The 22,640-nt window shown below is 42.5% G+C and overlaps 1 protein-coding gene across 1 annotated transcript in view; it reads left to right on the top strand.

Moving 5' to 3' along the window:
* Positions 1-950: 950 nt before the first annotated feature.
* The window catches only part of TSPAN4 (tetraspanin 4), a 405,419-nt gene continuing 383,729 nt past the window's right edge, over positions 951-22,640 (top strand). The window contains exon 1 of the mRNA XM_008639353.2: positions 951-1,064. The gene's annotated coding sequence lies outside the window, so the exon portion shown is untranslated. The remainder of the gene's footprint in view (positions 1,065-22,640) is intronic.

The following is a 22,640-nucleotide window of genomic DNA, read 5'->3' as shown; positions in this document are numbered from 1 at the left end:
GGAGGGGGGGGGGGGTGCTGCTGCCGCTGCTGCAGCAGCGCGTTTTGGAGCTGTGGGAGTTTGTGACAGAGCGGAGCAGGTGTGAACACTCCAGATCATGACTAAGTGACATCTCGGCTGATGAAGAGTGCTGTTTTGTTCCTTTCCTTTCAATGTTTTCTTCCAAATATAATTTGCCTCCATTATGTATTTTTTCTCTATTTGCGGTTACCAATGGCTTGCAGTTTTGTCAGCCTATTCCTGTTGCAGGCATGGAAAGGAAGGAAACAGTCTTTGCTCTTTTGGTTATCAGAGACCCTGTAAGCATTGAGGCACTGCACAAGGAAAGAAAGCTCCTCGTCTGGGGAATATGTCCTCTGAATGGAGGAAGATTGGCAGGGACCATCTCTTGCATACCTGGAGTTTGGAATGGAATCCAGGTCTCCTGAGTGCTTAATCCAGCTTCCCAGGTTCTGATGGGCACATAGTCTTGTGTGGCAGGCTTTGCTGGCCTGCTGGGTTTTCATTTTTTTATGTGTTACATATTTTAGCTGCTGCTCTCTGGAAATAACTGTTATGTTGTGGCAATTTCAGCTGGGGAATTTTTCAGCTTGGGTGTGCAAGTAAATGCAATGAAAATCCTTAAGACCTGAGGTTCCTAGTAGATGCTGGGATTCCCTTCCTGATGCTTGTGGATTGACACAAAGTCTGGAGGAGGTAGGCTTACAATTGTCTTTCTTAGGTTTCCAAAAGTGCCCCAGGCTGCAGATTTGACTGTTTTTCAAAATTGTATTTCAGTACTGAATTCCCATATAGAGTGGCCATTAATGCAGCTGACATCTGTTTTCCTTATGCCAGGGAAAAGCAGAAAAGAGTAGGGTGAGGAGGGCCAAGGATTTTTCTTGCCCTTTTGGTCTGAAACCATTTCTTTTGTAAAGTAACCAACTCATTTCTTAATCTGTGTAGGTTTACTGACTGTTTTTCAAGGCACTGGGTCAGGGTATTTGGAACAGCTGGCACAAGTCATTAAGAATAGAAGCTGCTTCATTACACCTGCAACTGGGATTTCCCACTGCCTCTCAAAGGTATGTTTGTATAAAGAAATAGGAGATAAGTTTGAGTTCTGGATGAACAGAACTGTACTTATTAGATTAGGCTTTTTAGTTATTCTTATTTTCCTCATTTGAAGATACATGCATAAAACCAGCCGGTTGCTTTTTTCAATGTACTGAGTTTGTGTGGCAAGGTTTTGGTACTGGTGGGAGGCTACAGGGGTGACTTCTGTGAGATGCTGCCAGAAGGTTCCTCCATGTCTGACAGGGCCAGTGCCAGCCGGCTCCAAGATGGACCAGCCAGAACCAGCTGTCCCAAACTGGCCAAAGGGATATTCCAGACCATGTGATGTCTGCTCAGCAATAAGAGCTAAGAAAAAGGAGAAGCAGGGTGGCATTTGTTACTATGACAATTGTCGTCTCGAAAAACCTCTACACATAGTGAAGCCCTGCTTCCTGGGAAGTGGCTGGGCATTTCCTACTGATGGGAACTAGGGAATAAATCCTTTATTTCCCTTGCTTCCACACACAGTCTTTGCTTTTGCTTTATAAAACCGTCTTTATTACCCATAATTTTAAAAAATCTTATTTTCTTCTCCCTGAGTCCTGTTGAGGAGCAGAGTGATAGGGCAGCTTGGTGGGCACCTGGCATCAACCCACCACACTGAGACTTTTAGACTTTAAAATACAGATATTTTTAGTCAAGTGTGCAATTTAAGAAGCACTTTCTGTGCTGGATCTATCTGTTGTACTAAGTCGGTCCTGTAAACAGTGAGGGCTCTTGGAAAGCTGACCTTTAAACATGGAAATAAGAACCTGATTTTCAGTTAATAACACGCAGTGCTATACATGTGAGCACAGACCTGCTCCCCGCATGTATATATACTATATGCTACTAACCTTAAACTTTGGGTAGGAAAGTGGATATTAATGTTCATTTTTTTTGTCTAGTCAGAGTGCACGCAGAACACACTAATATTTGCCTTAAAGCCTTTTTTGGCAGAATTTCCTGTAAAAAAACCCAAGCAATGTATCTGGCTGGAGGACAGGGCATTGTATATTACCATAAAATAAATTAGTAAATTAGCCAAAATGTTTCCTAGTTCTGCAAATAAAGCAGTGGACTGGTGGCCAAAGATTTATCTTTATTCAGCCTGACTTCCACTTAGTGTGCCTGCTTATTTCTAACCTGATTGTGTCCCCTTAATGTGTTGCAAAAACTTCTATGTACTTCTAGTACTTCTAAGTACTTCTGTGTCATAAAAATAAAAATAATTCAGATGCCACTGAGGTGAAACAGTTAAAATATACTACTTGGTATAACTTCTTTCAGTTACTTTTAAACAAGCCTTTTGGAAGCAATACCAAACCTTTTGTGTGTTGGGGGTTTTGGGCAGATACCTACATTCTGGAAACTGAGACAAGATTTCTTTGGGTTCAGGTTGGCTCACGTTGCTTTCTGCAGAGCATTTTGCACCTTCCAAGTATGTAGTAGTGGCCCTTTGTAACAAATGCAGTATGAATTCGACTGTGGGCTGCTGTCTGTGCACTGATGTTGGACAGTGAAGTTGCATTAGGAGTATGTGTTTGTAGTTAATTCTTCTGGTTATCCCACCTAACTGCACTTAAAGTTGAATAATGGAGTAGCTTCAGAGTGTGTATTTGATTCATTTTTGGATAAAACTATACGGGAAGCTCTGTTCCAGGAGCACATATGGCGCTAGTCTAGTCCAAGTGCCGCATCCCAAACTGCGAATGATGTGGATCATGGGGTCCTTTGGAAGAGCTTCTTTGCTTTACAGGTTCGTTCCTAGACAACTTACATCTATTTCTGGTTGATGGGAATAACTTGTGTGAGGTTGGTGGTGCTCATGTGGGGCCAGAGGAGAATGCAAGTGCGGTGAACAAGCAGTGTATGGAGCAAAAGTGCATTCTGCTTACATACATACCTAAAACAAGGAAGGTTGAGGCTGTAAAAGCTGGGTACAGTCTTGGTTGCAGTGGCCATGAGATTAAGCTCAGGCTTCTGAGTGGAAGAAACAAGACAAAAAGCAGAATCAGAATCCTGGACTTGAAATGAAGTGCCACTAGACATTTCTGGAGCTTAACAGGGTTTTGTTTATATACACTGAGCAACCAGAGAACATTAGAGTGAAAACTAAATTTTCAAAACCTTTTAATGTGCTTGTATTTGTGTCTAATTCATAGTTTTCTTGGGAGCACTGCTCTTTTACTACTTTCTGCCAGAAAAACCTGTTATGGCTTGGGACAAAAAATGTGCTTTATTGGGGTCAGATGCATGTGAAAGAGGGTGCTGGCTCTGGCTGTTGCTAGGCTACACTTGTCTACTCACATAGTAAAAGAAATCTTTATATATTGTGAGTCTCAAAATATTTCACTTGATGCATGATGTCAGTCAATGCAGTTGTGTAATGAGTAGATCCTGTGGTTAATTTTTCATGTGATTGGCAGTTGTTGAACTCACTTCCAAGTGAGTCTAACGACTGGTAATTGAAGGTAATGGAAATACTTTCTAGAAAAGGTATTTTAAATTAATTAATAGATGTTTCTGAATCTGTGTTTTAAAGGATGACCCTGTTCTCACAAACCAAGACAGTTTGTTGATATTCAAGGATATTCATTTCCTTGAGGAATGCATCCTGATGAGCAAAAATGTTGGGCAAAGGGTGCAAGAAACCTGTGTGGATGAAAAAAAAGAACTGTCATTACTCAAGCGCAAGCAGGAAATACACAGGAGATGGAAGCAGGGTCAGGTCACTTGGAATGAATGTAGGGAGGTTGTCAGAGTAAGTAGAAATGAGACAATAAAGGCCAAGATCCATCTCGAATTAAATCTGGCCAAGCATTCCTTGTTGTCAAAGAAAACAAGAAGGGCTTCTTCAAATACATCGATAACAAGAAAAACTAAGGATAATGTGGATCTGTTACTAAATGGAGGAGGGACCCTGGTTACAAAGGACACAGAGAAGGCAGAGTAACCAAACACCTTCTTTGCCTGAGTCTTCACTGACAAGATCAGCCCTCAAGAATCTCTGACTCAGAGACCAGAATTAAGGGAACACTGGAAGGAAGACTTTCCTTTGGTCAAGGAGGATTGGGTTAGAGAACACCTAGCCAAACTTGACATTCACAAGTCCATGGGTCCTGATGGGATGCATCCCTGAGTGATGAGACAACTGGAGAGTGCCATAGCCAGGCTGCTCATGATCATCCTTGAAAAGTCGTGGAGATCAGGAAAGGTGTCTGAGGACTGCAAGAAAGCAATGTCATGCCCAATCTTTAAAAAGGGTAAGGAGGACCCATGGAGCTACTGGCCAGTCAGCCTTATCTTAATCCCTGGAAAGATGATGGAGTGCCTCATTCTGGAGGCCATCACTGTCCACATGGATGGCAAGAACGTGGTCAGGAGCAGACAGCATGGATTCACTTAAGCTAAATCATGCTTGTCCAACCTGATTGTCTTCTACAATGAAACAACCATTTGGATGAGGGGAGAGCAGTGGATACTGGCTGCCTTGACTTCAGCAAGGCTTTCAGCACTGTCTATGAGGATGTTGTGAGAGACAAACTCAGGAAGCGTGGGCTGGATGAGTGGACAGTGAGGTGGATTGAGAACTGGCTGAACGGCAGATCCTAGAGGGCTGTAATCAGTGGCACAGGGTCTAGTTGGAGGCCTGTCACCCAAGGTGTCCCCCAAGGGTCAATATTTGGTCCAGTATTGTTTAACTTAATTCACCAATGACTTGATGAAGGGGTACAAGAGTCTCCTCAGCAGACACGAAGCTGGGATGGTGCAGCCCTTCAGAAGGACACCGACAGGGACCTTCTGAAATTCAACCAAGGCAAGCGCAGGGTCCTGCTCCTGGGGAGGAACAGCCCCCTGCACCAGGACAGACTGGGCCTGAGCTCTCGGAAAGCAGCTCTGCGGAGAAGGACCGGGGGGGTCCTGGTGGACAATGAGCTGTCTGTGACCGGTAGTGCCCTTGTGGCCAAGAAGGCCAGTGGTGTCCTGGGGTGCATTAGGAACAGCACTGCCAGCAGGTTGAGGGAGGTGATCCTGCCCCTCTACTCAGCCCTGGTGAGGCCTCAGCTGGAGTGCTGTGTCCAGTTCTGGGCTCCTCAGGACAACAGGGACATGGAACTCCTGGAATGGATCCAGAGGAAGGCAGCAAAGATGACTGGGAGAGTGCACCATCTCTCTTAGGAAAGGCTGAGGGAGCTGGGGCTGTTCGTCCTTAACAACAGGTGAGTGAGAGGAGACCTCATCAATGTTAGTAAGTATCTGAAGGGAGGGTCTCAAGAGGATGGAGCCAGGCCCTTCTCAGTGGTGCCAACCAACAGGTCATAACAGCAACAGGCAGAAACTGATGCACAGGAATTTTCAGCTGAACATGAGGAAGAACTTTACTGTGTGAGTGACTGCACTGAAACAGGTTGCCCGAAGAGGTTGTAGAGTCTCCCTCACTAGAGAACTGTCTGGATACAATCCTGTGCAATGTACTCTAGGACAAAGCTGCTTGAGCAGGGACATTGGACTAAATTACTCACTGTGGTACCTTCCAACCTTTACCCATTCTTTGATTGTGATTCTATGCAAATATCTTCATTCACACTCTGAAAGTGAATAATGCATTCTTTTCTGTGAATTTGCATTTCTTACAAACTCCAGAAACTTAGGAATAGCAGCAATTGTGACTAAAGCAGATCTATTAAAAGAAATATAAATTGGATGTCTCATTCAAAACTTTTAAAATATGTTATATAGAATGTGTCATTGCCTGTCCTAGCTTCAGTATGAATCGGCATCGGGATGCCATTTTTCAGTGTGTATATGTATTCCTGCTATTTGTGTCTCTATTCAGGAACTCAGAGTAAGGTGAGGGCCAGCTTGCATTCTTTCACCCCTGACAAGAAAATGGAACAATGCATAGAATGCAAAAAGAGTTACAGTCTTGTCTCTTTTTCTGAATGTTCTTTCATCACATGTTATTGTCCTTGAACATCTATTCTGTGTGATCACTGGAAGACAACTTAGGATATTGAGGGGTAACTGAGCAGTCCTGCTTCCCTAATTCAAATGAGCTGCTCTGTTCTCAGTGCAAGCCTCTCGCTTACACTGTGTGGGGATAACTTGAATGTCTTCCAGATATTGTCCTTGTGTCTGTCCTGGGAAAAGTACAAGTAATTTCTCTGAGCAGTCTTGTAGCACTTTTATTTTTTGTTTCAGCCCTGTGTTGATGGGATTATGAAAGTTATTGCATGTTTAAGCTGGAAGCCACATAAAGGAATACCTATGGGTTATGCCACTTACAGAACAGTATGGTTTGCCTCCTCTGGGACTTCTGGGCTTTTGTTCTGTTTGTAGGCTTGATGTCTGTCTGGAATCACTTGTGATGCTGGGAGGGCAATAATATAGGAGGCATAAAACCATTAAGTAACACGGTTTTCTGAATCATGTAGTCCCAACCTGCCACTGCCATGGGCAGGGACACTTCCCAGTAGACCAGGGTGTTCAGAGCTCCATCCAGCCTGGCTTTGAACATTGCTGGGGTTGGGGCATTTATGGCTCCTCTGGGCAACCTGTTCAGTCCCTCACCACCCTCACAGTAAAGATTTTTTTCCTGATATCTAAGCTAAATTTCCCTTTTCAGTTTGTATCCATTACTCTGTGTCCTGTCACTACAGCTCCTGACAGAGAGTCCTTCTCTGGCTTCCCTGTAAGCCCCTTTCAGATACTGGAATGTTGATGTGAGGTCTCTACACAACCTTCTCTTCTCTAGGCTGAACAGCCCCAACTTAGCCCCTTACAAGGGGCCTTGTCTTACAAGGGGGTGTTGTAAATTCTCCGTAGGCTGCACATCTATTCCTTTCCTGCTGCTTCTAAATCAGGTGGTGGTTTCTTGCTCTCACTAATATCATTTGGCTTTGAAATTCACCTGCTGCAGGACTAAAGCTGTGAGTCTGTGGAAACTATGGTGTGGAAACTAATGCATCTAGACAAAATAGGAAATAAAACTGTCTAAGGAGCTGTGTATCACTGCTCTTGAGCATCAAGCTTCTGCTTTTGCTTGTGGACTTAGCTGAACCCAGAGGTGACATCTAGAAGATATTTCTCAAAGCCTTTCATCTGAGCATTGCAGTGCTGCTGTGTTTGCCAATGAAGGCTCCTGGGGAGGTAATGAAGGACTGTTAGAAGCATTAAGTGCTCGGTGGGAAAATAGCAATACCTCGTGTGCTGACGAACATGTAACCTAGAAGATCAAGTCTTTGCTTCCCCTGCATTTTAAAGGAGGGCAGTGAGCAAGGAATCCCTGAGAAGTTCAGCATCATGAAGGAAAAAATGCCAGTCATTTCCCAATCACTTTTGAGGATGTTTGTTTTGAGTTTTTGATTTAAAAAGATAGCAAGAGCATTTTAAGGATGCGATTTCTAAACTGTAAATATTCTTGGTAAGTAAGAATTTTTGTCTTAAATTCAGTTTTGTCTAATTGCTGCCTTCTGGTATGGACAGAGGGAGAGTAAAGTGACAGCTGTAGGAATTTTGCTAGAAGTGACATTTCAAGTGAATTTTGACTATGAGGACAGCTAAGAGCTTATCCTCATGCATTGCTTGAGAGGTAATGGGACTGTCACAACATTCATATCAACTGCCGTTTGTTTTAATTGTTCAATGTGCATGATCACTGGAGCTCATAATTAGAAAATAAGTTACTTTTAGGAATATGCCTTATAAAGCAGAACTCAATATTAGTATCATTATGAATACCACTGTGTCTATGACTCCAACAAATATGAGCATCTAGCCATTGTTTGCTTTTTTCCTTTGCAATCATCGTATTATTCCCCTTGTGGCCCTTAAATGTTGGCCTGATTTTTGACTTCTGTAGATAATTGTCTAATACAATTCTTTTGGAAGGGAAGCTAACCTCAAAGTTAATTTTGCTCTCTGAAGTGTTCAGCTTCTTCGGCAGATCTATATTTAAAGGCTTGGGTTCTTGCTGTCATGACTAAACCATGGGGGAGTATTGTACACACAGAAGTGAACACATTCACTTGCTCACTCACTCTGATTGACCTCCTGTGGAAAGATGAATTTCGAGATGCAGTGTTCTCGTGGCTTTTGTCCATCTGCTTTTGTTTAACATGTCACAGTACTGATTTGAGCTTTGGTTAATGTTTGTGTAGGCCAGACCCTTTGGTAGTGTGATCTGTGCATGTGACTGTGTCAGCTCACTGGTGTAGTGTGTGTGTATTTTGACTGCTGGAGATTCTCTTGGTACGTGCACTCAGATCTACTGTCTGTCTTGCAATTACTGTGTTGGCTCTTTTGATGAGAACCAAAGGTGTCCCATGGGAGAATTGTTGGCAGAGGGCAGCTTTGGACGCCTGCAGCAAGGCTGTTTGTAGCCTAATTCTCCTCATTTCCATTTGATGGCATAGTACCAGGCTTCTTGTAAGACTTTGATGGTCAATTAATTTGTTCTTTTCTGTTCTTGAATTGGAAGCTAATTGAGTAATTGTGAAGGGTGCCAGATTAAACTGTTTTTACTTGGAGTGCCAGTGAAAATGCCTTTCCCTCACCTATTTTCTTTGGAAACTACACTTGAAAAAATGAGCTTCCACGATCATGCTTTTTGCTGGGTTGTCAGGCATATGCAGACAATTACCACATGTTGGTGATGTTTGACTCTGTCAGCTAATTTTAATCAAATTTGTCAGAAGGTGGGGGTCCCATCTTTTCGCCCAAGTAACCTCCTGGCATCCTTTAGCTTTGTGGAAGAGCTAACTTTACTGCAGTGGTGGCAGCACAGAAGATCTAATAGGTGCCAGTGTCTTTGTATGTTTTGGATATGAGAGACTCAAAGTTTGACTCTCCTTCTGAACATGTTTTGTGAGTGTATGATATTACCGTTTTCCTCCTCCTCTTCTTCCTTTTTCCAAAAGACAGTCTTGGCTCTAAGGAAGAGGTCTGGGGCTGCAGTTACTTGAAACTCTAAAGCAACATTTTTGTCAGCATTTTAACTATGTTTTCTTGCTGCAGTGGTAAAGATGAGTAATTTTTGATTGTGGTCTGGCATAAAAGGGGGGAAAGCATTTTCTTATTCAAAACTCACAGCAGGATCAGTCTGTGTGCCTTAAACAAGGAAGCTTGTAAGCTCTTTTGGTGAGTGATGATGACTTGCACTGCCTTTAATAAAGTTCTCCCTCTTGCCTTGTGATAAACAATGTTCTCTGATTTTCATGGATGTCAACCACCACTTTCCTTTTTTTCAGACCACTGGCCTGTATGGCCATGGGACAGCAGACAACGTGTAGTCCAATGCTGAGGCCAGACCAGTGAGGCCAGTCAAACAGTTCAGGAATTGCAGGATTCACATTTGCTAGTGTAGACTGGTCTGCTCCCTTGCAAGCTTCGTAGGACACACATGAGTACAGACTTTGTTATCCTTTGCTTTGGTGAAATGTGTGATTATGGTTTGGATTTGGTGTTTTGGGATGAGAAGAGGCTAATAAACTGCAGGGCACGTTACTGTGGGATTGGGATACAGTCCTGCAAAGGGAAATGCAGCCTTGCTAGGAGGCAGTGGGGTGTTGTAGTCTGCCCTCCCCCATGTTCCCCCTTGCATCACAGAGGGGAATGTTCATGGAGGGAGGGAAGGAAGATTGGTCAGGCTTCCATAATCTGATAGGTTTTCAAGAAAAATCTTGTACTCCACTAAAATATGCCAGAGATTTTTTTTCTTTGCTGTATGTGACATCCCATTTCTTGACCTCCCTCCCACCACCGCCCTTACGTACATTAACCTTCTTGCTGGGAAGTCCAGGCTGTTGGTTGGGTTTGTTTTGTTTTGTTTTTCCCCCATTTAATGTAAAATTTTTTCCTTATCTGATGTTTTATTGCTATTACTTTAGGAGATGCTTAAAAAATATCTTGTTCATGTAATGTACCTGCTTTTGTTTAGGATTAAATGAACAAGCTGAAGTAAAGAGGATACATGTTGCCTTCCTGCTTTCTGAAGAGTACTGATATATTTAGAGACCTTGTCACTCCACCATCAATACATGAATTCTGTATCAGTTGTGCAAAGACAGCCATTGAAATCTTTTTGCACTAGTATGTTTCTTCGATTTCTGGGCTCCTTTTCTTTTTGCAAATGAGGAAATAAGATCCTTTGTACAATTTTGTAAAGGAACATGTAGTAGGGGAACCTGAGAACTTTGAAGAGGCAGATGTTAGCTTTGGGGATAGCTGTGTGTTGCTGCTGACTTACGGACTTGCAGTTCCTCTTCAGATTTTCCATGGGGCAGATGCACTTCCTCACTCCTGGTAATTGCTGACTCTTTCTTTAGGCCCTTTTCTGTGGACTTCTGCTCTGGGGAAGATGCTGATTTCAACAAAACAGGAACACACAAGCAGCCTCATGAAGGGAGTGTTTCTGGGAGAGCAGGAGTGAGGTGCAGGAAGGGAAGGAAGGAAGGGTCTCTGCTTTGGACAGTGGTGGCTTGCACGGTGCCTGGAACCTGCCACAGCTATGTCTTGAGTAGAATGTGCCTCTTAGGAGGAGGTGGTAGCAGATGTCTAGTGCTAGCTGTGGTATCTTTCCCATAGAACTGACTGCAGGGACTTCCCGAGTGAAGGTGCCTCTTGCTTCTCGTAGCTTTGAGATTGTATTTCCTTGGCACCCACAGAAAAAGGTAGTTCTTGATTTTTTTCGTTTTAAAGGAGGTTGAGAAGCAGAAGCTACTGTGGAGGTATTGCAATATGACTTTGAGAAAGAAGGTGCCGGGGGAGTTTGTAGTATTTCTTCTCCTCCCCTCTTCTCCTGTCTGTGTTTTAGAGGTGATGTTTCCTGGGTTGCCTGCTGGGTAACTGGTATGGGATGGAGCAAGAGTAGAATAGAGCAAGTTCTGTGGACATACTGACAGCTGGTGTCATATAATAGTGAGCAGCAGTGATTCAGGAGCAACCCTTCTGTCTTAACCATGCATTTCTCCTGAATTCTTGAGTGTTGCAATGCTGATGCCACTGGTTCCTGATTCATGTGACGTTCTACCAAGCAACACAAGAGATGACAAATGAAGCAATAGGAATTTCCTTGACCAGTGTTTGTTAGTGACTAACATGCCCTTGCAAACTCATTAACTTGCTTTTAGGTCTTGCTCTGTAGCTGCATTGACTGAGTTTGTGGCCATGCAAACTTGCACACAAGGAGCACAGCCCAGTGCAAGGAGTAGGACTGTGGTTGCTGTAACTGGGGAGAGCCTGGTCCTGTCTTGTCTTACCTGATGGTGGGTTTAGCTTTGGGCAGTCATGACTGTGCTGAGGTCAAAGAGCAGCAGCTGACTGGCTGTTTTCTATAGAACTGCTGTCCTGTTAGTTTTCTGGTTGTCCCCAAGGCAGACAGGATGTTGGGTGTGCACTCCGCTTGTTCTTTGGAGGCAGCTGGCCCAGTGTCAGTTGTTAATGACCGTGGTAAAAGTATAGAGGAAGAAGAATCTGGTGGTCGATGTATGAAAAGTTGCCCCAAGGAAGGCAGATGTGAATTCCAAAGTGGAGCGTATGTGCTCCAATACCTGACTTACCACTAATACAACAGGCACAATAATGAAACTGTAAGGGTATTTCGGTGGAGTAGTTAGAATATGAAGCAAGAGCTGATGAAATCTAATAAATAAAGCATCTTGATCCATTAAAGCCTTTGCCTTCACTGAAAATATTAATATTCTTAAGTTCTTTATTGGATTAGGGTAATATCCTCTAAATAACCTGGCTGATAGAACAAAGGAAGGGAATTTTAGGAAAGTATAAGCAATCAGCAGTAATAGGAATTTTTTTTTTCAATTTGCTTCTGAGGTTAAAATAACAGGAACCAGATGTAAAATAGCAGATATGTTTAGGACTTGAATTCATTTTGTCAATTACCATGTTATGCCACTGAGAGAACGGGGGGCAGAAAGAGCAGTGTGCTTTGCCAAATGGGCAGGAATTTTAAATTCTCTTCTGTTTCTCACTTTTGAGAAGCTGAATCAAAAGTACCTGTTGCTTGCACAAGTACCTCTGGCTCATCAACTTGAAGATACTTTCCCAAAGGAAGAGTAGTGTTCATAGTAATTCTCATTAGATAATGTGCATTGCTTGTTATCTACAAGTAATTGAAGGTCTATAAATGTTCTATAAAGCATAACTTTAGAAAACCCCTTATTTTCAACAGAAACATTAAACAAAAGCTGTATTAGGCTACTATCATTTTAGTGATACTGTAATTAATTTGCTATTTCCTGCCTCTTATTTAGAAGTTGGATGCTCAGCCAAAATACGTTTGGAAGATGAACAAAAGGGTTTGATTTGCCAAGAGGCACAACCTCCTTTGGGGCAAAGAGTGAACCATCACTTTCTGGTCTTTCTCTTGAAAGACACTTCCTTCTCATTGCTGTAGGTCTCACTCAAACTACTTTCCTGCCTCCTTCTGTTTTGCAAGAGGCTGAGTTGCAAATTATGACACTTAATAAATTATAGCAGGCTGGAAAGGAGGGATGCTGATGGAATTGTGCCTGTCAGTAGGATGTTGTGAAAGTGCATCTTTTAGGGCTGTTTACCTAAATTTTTAAGGGGTATCCCAAGAAAAGGATGATAAATGTACCTTACACAAAGACATCTTTTCCCGTTAAAGACCTATGATGCCTGTCATCATTTGTATACCACAGCAAACTAGAGGTCAGAAAGGTACTGACAGCATAACTTTGGTGTGTTGTTTTAAATCAGCTCCGTTTCTTGGCACCCTCTGAGTTCTGATTAGACCAAGTCCTCCATGAAATGCAGGTGGAGTGGAGAAAGACATGGACTTGTTTGCAAGTGTTGGGCTGACTACACCATAGTGTCTTTGTAGAGCAGCTAACTCTCCAGTTGACTGAGAACTTTGTTTCCTGGCTTCCTTGGGTTTCCACAAGCCCAACTAGAAAAATTACAAAGCTGGGTCTTGCCGAAGAACAAAACGCTGCTGAGTGAAATGATTTAAGTACGTGTGTTACAGTTGGGCAATACTGAGGTGTGAGGGAAGAGGGGAGCAAGGGTCGGTTCCTAAAGAGAAGTGCTTGCTTCAGTCTTGATGATGATGATGAGCGTGAGAGCTGAATCCCTTTCCTAAGGGAAAGAAAGGGTGTCTTTCTGAGTCCTGTTAGCTGGAAGGTGCGGAGAAACCCCCTGCACTGGGTAAGTTTGTGTTCTGTCCCTGCACAGAGCCCTTCCAATCCTCTGTGTGTATGTGTGTTTGTGTGAGACGACTCTCAGGGGACCTTAATGTTGCGGTTACCATGGGAGCCAATTCAAAGTGGATTGTCATGCCATCAGAACTAAAAGATATGTGTAAATCTGTGGTAGCATTTTGCAGAGGTTTGGGATTTTGAATATTTCTTGCAAGAAAAGTATTTCTCTTATTTACATTGGAATATTACTTCTTTGCATGTTAAGCATTTCTGAAATCAACCTGACTGTGATAGACAGGACAGATAGATAGACAAGCTGGCATGAGTACAGTAGAAGAATTTTAACTTGGGATAGATGTTTCCCCTGGGAATTGTTCTGTTTGGTTGTAGTGTTTCTGAGTTACTTCTACCCTATTCCTATAGTGCACTCTTCAAAATCTAAGAAGAATATTTTCTCCTTGCATATCTTCATCCTTTCCACTGCCCTGTTTGTGTTGGCTGACGCTTTCACCTTCCACAATTATCAAGAAAAATCCTCAGCTGAGACTTGGAGGTGCTCATTCTAGAGAAGACCACTGTGATAAGCACAACATGTTATGCATCTTGGACTTTTTTTTCATCCATGGAAATCAAATGGTTATTCATGCTGGACCCCTATGGTTTAAAACGTCTGCTTGTCACCAGAACTTGCTCAGTGACTTTGGACTTAACAGCTTGGGGGCTGAGCTCTGGACCTCCAGGATCTCTAGGTTCCTGTGCTGACAGTGGTTCTAGCACTCACAGCATCTCAGGCCACCAGCACAGCAGAGATGGCAGATGTGCTTCATTGGAAACTTTTTTGTGTGAAGTTATATCAAATCTCTAAATTTTAATTGCTAATTTATTTTAGAAAGAACAGTTTGTCTCTGACCTACATATGGGACTCAAATGTGACTTTCTGGCTTTTAGAAGGCTTTTTATTGTTGAAAATCTGAAATAGTATTAAGACTACAGGGATGCTGTTGTCTCTTTACTTGTAACTTTTTGTTTCTGCTGGTAGTGTGCACTCTTAATTCTTCATGGAGAAGAAAGCTGCATCAACAGGTGGAGAGTTAGTAACTGTTTCATCACTTGCTGTTTGTAGGTCCACGGGGGAATGAGAGGAGAGCTCTTTTTGAGCAGAACAGATTAGGGTTTTTTTTTAATGCCCTCTCTGTAGGATTATTTTTTAATTGTTCTTGAGGAGGGTTTTTTCTTTTTTCAATACAGAAAAAACCTGGTATGTGCAAAGAATTTTTAATATTAAGGACTGTAGATTTTGATGACTTCTCAAAAAGTAATAACAAAACCCTCAGCCACCTCTGGAGACCGTTCTTGTCCTATGCAAAAGTTCTGCATTGAAAAAATCTAATTCTTTGTTCCAATGTTATTGGAATAGTTTAATTTGGTTTCACTCATTTCTTAGGAGGAACTGTTTTCTGTGCATCAGGTGCACAAGCTATTAAGAAAACTTTACTGTATCATTCCCTAGACATAATGGCATTTTCATACTAACATTACTATCCAGGAAATTTCATCCAGATTTTATCAAATAGGCAGACCTGTTTCAGGAACTGGATGTACTGATAAAGATGTGTACACCAGAGGAAGCCAAATTACAGTAAGAAGTAGAGCATTGCTAAGGAAGTGGAAAAGAGCCGTTGTAGTTCAAGAAGAATATAAGCTTTTGTTGCAGGTGACATGAAAATGAGGGAGTCTGCAAAACAGAGAGGAAACAAAGGCTGATATCCTCTATTGGATAATGAACTGATAGTTCCTCTCATGCAGGAATCTCAAAATACTTCACAAGCATCAGTGAATGATTTGGTTGTACGATCATGGTGTAATTCAGCACTTGTGTGTGTTGTAAAAACTGCCATGGACGTTTATGGTAGGACAGTGGTTGATGAACGGTTCATGCCCAGGGGAGTGGTAGTGTCACCATCCCTGGAGGCCTTTTAAAAACACATAGATGTGGCAGTGCTGGGATAATGGTTGGACTCAATGATCTTAAGTCTTTTCCATCCTAAACCATGCAGTGGTTTGGCGTTTAGTTCAGTAGAATATTGTTGCAAAAGGATGAAGCCATTCTTTGCAGAAGAGACTGTTTTAATGGAAGGGAGAGGAGGATATTGGTCCTAGTCTGTGAAATGAACTTTTATTGAGCTTGATGTGCCTGAGCACCTTTCATTCAGGGCACACGATTTCAGCTTCCAGCAGAAGCTGTTTGTACCTGTTCAAAAGCTGTTCCTCAAAACAATGCATACTGCTGTGCATATGATTCTCCCTCAGGGAAGAGAGAATAAACTGAGCATCAGATATTAGCTGCAGCACTTAGTGCACTGCTGGGAGGCACTGGGATATGACAGCGATATAGGCAGTGTCAGAAGCGCTGCAGCACAGAAGAGAAAGTGTCTGTGCCAGCAGATGTGTTTGATGTGCACCACAGTGTTTCTCTAGAGCACCGCCAAAGCATGTTTCATAAGCACCTAAGCCAAAAGCATTTTTGCTCCACAGCCTCCAACTACTCTATAAGTACAGTTAGAGCACCTTGTGGCTCCAGCAAATGCCAAAAAGTAGAGAGGTAGCTCTTTTTAAGATTGAGGCAAGCTATCTCTGCCAGGAAGACTCCCCTCAGTATAGCTGGCAAACCTCTGCCTTCCCTGTGCTGTTTGCTGCTCAGAGCAAGCTTGACTTCCTGAGCTAATACAATACAATTTCTCGATTGATTTTTACGGGCAGGATTTTTAAAGAACTTGCTTTGGGATTTAGGAACCTACTTGTCACTGACTTTCCTTGGAGCATAGGCATTGATTCACTGTGGCTATCTGGAGAGAGTCTGAATGCTGTTACAGCATCCTTCTGAAGGTGCTGGCAATGCTGTATAAGCGATTCATGAGGCCTTACAGGCAAGGGAGATAAATGGTTTGCTTTTTTATCAGCCGTGTATCTGTGGGGGTAAAAAAGGCTGCCTCCATAATGCCAAAAGAGCAGACTCTATAGCAAGGGTTTGCAGTGGGAAATGCTGCCAAACTGAAGGAGGATTGTTGATATTACAAGGGGTGCTGGTGTCAGAGTACCTGCCTTATATACCAGATTCTTGGTCACTATTTTTTATGTAAAATTCAAATGCTTAGTCTAAAGTAAACTGTAGTTACATAGGTCTTTGGAGAACATGAAAGATGTTACAAGACTATGGGTTTTCTGTCTTTTTTTTTTCTTTTTTTTTTTTTTTCCCTCCCCCATAACAAAGCTACTCTGTTCAATCTGGGCTTTTGATTTTCAAATTCATTTCTGAAAGGATTTCTCAACAGAGAATTTCTATTCCTAGCCATGAAAGGCTGAGCTTTAGAAGTACTGTTTTCATTTAAGAAATTTGATCTGTAAAAATGCTATGTCTTCATGGGCACTGTATGTTAGCACTTTGGGTACGTTCCTGTGCTGATTTCTTGTCAAAGATAGTCTTTTCCCTATGTCTTGTTCAAAGAGTCTTTTACTTATTTTTGAGGCCTGAAGCCAGTACTGTTGTAAAATATGATAATGTCTTCAAACTGACAATTACCGGGAGATATTTTTTCTTGGATAGATTTCTCTGCTGTTACCTTCCTGTCCTATGTGCAGGAACAAGGCAGCAGTATAATTCTTACCTGCTTTCTGTTTTGTTTAACCCCGTTTTATGGAAACCTTTCTTCAAGGATCACAGTCATGCATTTGAATTGGGACACCTGATCTCAGCTGTGCTGGAAGGGCAACATAAAAATGACAGAAGCGAGACAAAGTGTAATGTGAACAAGCTCCAGTAGCTTAGTTTTGAAAAGCTTTATTCAAGGTATCACATAAATATGACAGAAGATAGTTTTATGGCTTAAAAAATAAAGAGAGAATTATGCAGGTAATCTTTGCAACCTAGTGAAAGTATCATAGTATACAGAAATTGAAATGTTACAGCTTTCTATGATCTAAATTGGCATCTAATCTTAGTCAGTAGGTGAAACAACACTTGAGCGTTTTGTTTATAGTGATTGCTTTTTTTTATCACTTAAGAACACAGTGGTGTTTTGAAAACCTTCATAATGTGAATCTGGCAAATAAGGCAATTCAGGTAATAAGTAAAATCTTTGAAGATCAAAGAAACTCAGTGCTTTACACCATATTTATAATTGGCCCAGACCTCTATTTTAATGTTCTGGCTCTAAGTCTGAAAAGTGCTTTGGGTGGAGGAATTACTCAGACCAAAATCACTTTCTGTTTTGAGCCTAAAACTGTGTTTTGCTTGTTATCTGGGAATTTTTTTTTTTTTTTTTTCAAATCAAGAAGTTGCTTTTCTTGAAAAGGAGATGCTTGACTTAACAGGGACTGCGGTATTTGTGGAGCAATTTTTTTTCTCATCAGCATAAAACCTTCAACTGATGTTAATTCTGTGTAACTAAAGCTGTCTAAGAATCTATGTAGACATCTGACTAGTCATTTAGGGCTTTCTTCTGCAGGTGACAGGGGAAACAAAGGCGAGATTCATCCCAAAATGATTCAGCTCAAATATGGCTGTTGAGCAATACCCTTAGAGCAGGTAGCTGGGTGTGCAGCTGCAGTGGGAGCTGCAGGTTGTGCCCTGGCTGGGGAACATGGTGGGAGCCCCAGGCAAGGGGCCCTGACCTGGTGCTGACCCTTTGCATGACAAAGTGTGACCAGGTGACTGGGCTCAGCAGGATGACATCCTTACAGTCTATGGGCTCAATAGCCTGGCATGTAGCGAGTCAAAAGAGGGTCACTGGAACTGCCTGTTGTGAAGGGGCCTTGGTCCCAGCTGTGAAAGTCAGGGGTGGTAGGAGTGTGACTTGCCAGAGTGGCTCCTGGATGGTCAGACAGGGCAGTTTCCCTAACAGGCTATACTGGAGTTGCTGTTTCTTTCCTTTGGCTGTGCAGGGAACCCAGATGTCCTTCTGAGACTGACTGTATCCGACAGTTAAGTGGCTCAAGTTGTATAGAGATGTTTGTGCAATTTGAATCCCAAGCATCATCCTTAGAGCAAGACCTTTTTAGGTTCCAGCCGACATTGTTCCTGGTAGCTTGTCATTCATTTGGAAGGTCAGCCATGTGAGTGAGTGCTTATCTAGCAGTTCTACCAATTTTTGTCAATGGGGGTACATTCTCTCTTCAAGTTTTGTGTCCTGGAGCTGGCTAAAGCGTGCATGAGGGGCCCTGCTATAAAGACTCCAGCAAATTCAGTAGTGGTTTGTTAGCCTCTCATGTATAGGTTGGGTTTTTTTTCCCCTCCAATATTCTTCCATTTCTTCCTTTATTCTCATCCAACTATTTATTTTTAAATGAATATATTTTTAAAAATTAATTTAAAAATTCTAAAACTGGTAGATACATAAAAGCAAAAGTCAATCTCGTGCAGCTCAATGCTGAGCTGCAGACTTGCTATTTGATAAAGCCAGATTGTGTATGGTATTGCTTACCTGTCAGTGAAAGACAGCTACCTCCAAGGGGCTTCTGAAGGGAAGTACAGTCAGGATTTTAAATTCATATGCTGAGTGCCCCTAGGAGGATAGAGAAAGGAGAAGGTATTGCATGTTCCTGTATAACCAAAACGTCCACTGAAAAGTCGCGTAGAGTAAATCCTGCTTTCTTTTCTCCTCTTCCACTTTAGTGTTTCTGCTTGAAGATTCTGAAAATATTTCACTGACAAATTATAACTTTGAACAGAGATGAAAACTCACTTGTTTCGCTTTTTCTGTTTAAATTTCAAAAAGCATCATGGTATCATAGGCTACTAAGCTGACAAAAGAAAGGTCAGTAGGAGAGCTAGTTTTCTCTGGGCAAATTTCCTGACCCAAGACAAAGGCAGCAAAAAGCTGTCAGAATACATTTTTGTCACAGGAACAGAAGAGGAAGACTGGACACTTACCAGTTGGTCTTCACAAATGGGTTGCTCTGAAGAATAGAATCATTCCAGCTAAAGACTGGGATCCTGTACTAGGCCTGTAGTCATAGTGAGAAAAGATCGCTCTTGGGGCTGTCATATCATTCTTGCTGCTCTGGGTGCTGGAAGCGTAAAATGTCTTGATGGTGGACACAGAAACCTGATCTTTGCTCTGGAATGACCAACAAACGTGATCTCTTTTCTAAGAGAAAAGAGCGTCTTTCTCTTCTGAGTTTTTGATGGATGAATTGAATTTCTACAGAGCCATTCCACCCTTACCTGTGACTGTCCAGGCCAATCACTTGCTCATTCATGTAGCTACAGAGCTAATTCTGCTTCAGCTGTGGATAGGTTCTGCTGGACCTGTGCTTGATTACTAGCTCTGTTTACCACAAGGGAGCAGTTATTAATGGGCTCTCATTTTTAAGCCTGTTATAACTCCTTCACGTTGATTAATTTCATTGTGGAGCTCTTTACTCTTTTACCCTGTGTAAGATGTAATTCTGACTGTAGAAGCGCTTCCGTTGTTTCCATCCCAGCTGAAGGAGGAGGCAAAAGGGCTATTGATTTTTATATAAAGATGAGTTTAATGAGACCTGGGGGTTGGGCTTGATCCAAGGCTTACTGGAGTCGGTGGCCATCAGTCATTAGATTTCAGTGGATTTCAATTGCTGGAATCTGACTTACTGCCATGGTGTTCAGCTGCCTTTGTAGGAGGGGTTTTGTAGGTCTTCATAAATTGTTCAAAAGCAGCAAACTATCATAGCGGGGGAGGGCAAGCATGCTGACCAGATACCTAACAGCTTTTTCTTTTATTCTTGTGATCTGTTGTCTCTTATTTCTGTACATTTCAATGTTGAATGTGTGGTCGTGGGATGTGTGATAGCAATTTGTAATGAAGCACACAACCCCAGATAATACAGCAGAGCTCTAACAAGCAGCTTTCAGAGAGAAAAGATTAACTCTGAGCTGAGTTGTAATTTGGTGGATATTAATGCATAGATTTAAAAAAATGAATAGTGTAATCAGAGATAGAAAGGGCATTAAAAACATAGGCATGAGCTATGAGTGATGTAACTCGGAGGTTCAATTGTGCCAGATCTGACCTGCAGGCCAGTCATGTTCTGTTTGTCTTGCACACATGTGCACATATTGATGCTTTGCCTACAAGCTTCTGCCTTTTCCTTTGAGAAGGAAAGATTCTGTGACATGCATCAGAAGATGGCCCACTGCACTGCCCCGCCCAAGCCAGCTTGTGGCAGACATCCCCGAAAGATCAGACCATCTTCTCAGCCATAATTCTCTCCACAAGTGACGGTAGCAGCGAAGCTCAATTTCCCCCCCCTCTCCCTCTGCTTTTTTTCTACTGACTTTTGGTTGACTGGTACTCTAGGTCAACCAAATGCCATCCATTTCCCCTAATATGAAAGTGTGCATGCAGTGCCTCGCTCTTACCTATTCAGCCCCCAGGAGCTTGTTCTGTAGAGAAGCAGGCTTCCTCTGTGCTTTGTTCCCGCAGATGTAATTTCCCAGGCTTCTTCACTATACAGTGTTAAGTAATGTATTGTTGGCTGAAACAAGTTGGTGTGGTTGTCCATTAAAAATAAGAATAAATGTATTATCACCATAAGATGCCATTCATAGAAACGGGGAGAGGAGAAAGTTTTCAATGCACCTGACTTTCAAGGAACACAGCTATTGCCTTTACAAAAAGACAGATTTAATCTGTATGTCTAAAATGTAGTAAACCTAAAGAAAACAGCGAAATGGAGTATTGCTTCTTGGAGCTTACTCTTTTTTTGTCAAGATGCACGAAGGAAGATGGATTTTTTTTTTTTTTTTTTTTTTGTGGGGGAAGGATCATGGACTTGTTTATCTGCTGTGTTTACTGTTAGCAATGGAGCTGCACAAATAAAAGGAACAGAGTTCATATACCCTGTGGGTGCTAAATGGAAGTAGGATCTAGATAATAGCTATTGTAAAATCCATGCCTTACCTTGGCTTACAAAGCTGCTGGTCACCCTCTTAGATCTGTCATTCAATAAAGCGATGCTGAGCATCTATGTAAACTAATAGCTTTAAAACTTGTGACAGAACTACTTTGTCCTTGACTCTCTGTCTTATTGGTAGCCGTAACAGTCCTTCTGGGCTCTTCTCTCTGTTGTCATCAGGTGCCACGTGCAGTGCCATCAAAGGACAAGGCAGCTGGCAGGTTTCTCTGAGACTTTCCTGCCTTTCTGCAGAGGCTGTTGTTACTCTGCACCTCTGTTTGACTCAGCCTTCGGTGTCACACAGCTGCCCAGAAATGCACTGGCTGTTGTGCTCGTTATGGACCTGTTGAATCTCTTCAGGCAGCCTGATGGCTTGCACACATTGACTTGTGTTTGGATGAAACAACAGTGGGAAGAGACCTCCTTCTCTGGTGAGAGTAAACTTACTGAGGTGGGAATTTGAAAACCTTAGCCCTGGCCATTTTGATTTTGTCATGCAGAATTCCAGCATGGCACTACGTGCCCAATAGCTTTGTCTTACCCTTTGTTGTTCCCAGTTTACAGGTGCAGTAACTCGGAGGTCAGACTGGAGGAGGGGAGTGAGGCAGTGGTCTACCATGGTCTTTCACATGCAGCTTGTGAAAGTGAGATGAACAAGACAGCTCTAAACTTTTTGACCACCCCAGAGGATAGAGCATTTATGTCTCCTAGTCATTTTGAGGCTTGCTTTAGACTCATGCATTTTTGTGTAGAGGCTGTATGTACCCTACCTTCTCCCCTCCGAAGAAAAAGGAGGTAAAAAGATTGTAGAACTAAAGAACAGAGAAAAAGGGGAGGATGAATACTGGCTCAGTACTTCTTTCCTTTGAGTAGAAGATCCCGACTAGGAGAAGGAGAGGGCACCTGTGGGCACAGAGGTTTTGTACACATGCTTGAGGATGTGTGCAGTGGGTTAACGTGCTGAAGATCAGCACACAGAATATGTAGAAATAGTTCTGTGTTCGTTATTTGTACGAGGCATGACACTCCACAGAACTGTGCGAGTGCTTGCAAGACTCTTATTTTCTTGTGAGTGTAAAGGGCAGCAAACCTGGACACGCATGTGATTTGCTCTGGCTGCTGAGCTTTTGTTGAGAACTCAAGGTGCAACTGTGAGCAAGAGTGGGAGGAGGCTGTAAGTGCTGTTGTGGTGTTGAACTGGGGAGCGGAGGACAGAAAGGAGGTCTGTTCATAGCTTTGACGTTCTCAGAGGGTGAACAGCTGCATGTAACCTGCAGTGAGACCTGCTTTTCCATGCCAGTCCTGCTGCTGAGCAGTGCTGAAAGCCTTCAGGGAGAGAGATGCTCCTGCAGAACAGTGTCACAGGTAACTGAGGGCTTGGTGAATGCCGCTAAAATCACGTCACTTCCAGCCTTGTGTGATGTTTTATGGTAAAGGTACTGGAGAGTA

Source organism: Corvus brachyrhynchos, unplaced genomic scaffold (genome assembly GCF_000691975.1).
Source record: "Corvus brachyrhynchos isolate BGI_N302 unplaced genomic scaffold, ASM69197v1 scaffold115, whole genome shotgun sequence".
Lineage (NCBI taxonomy): Eukaryota > Metazoa > Chordata > Aves > Passeriformes > Corvidae > Corvus > Corvus brachyrhynchos.
Note: the sequence above shows the minus strand (reverse complement) of the source record. Positions and strands in the feature narration are given on the sequence as shown.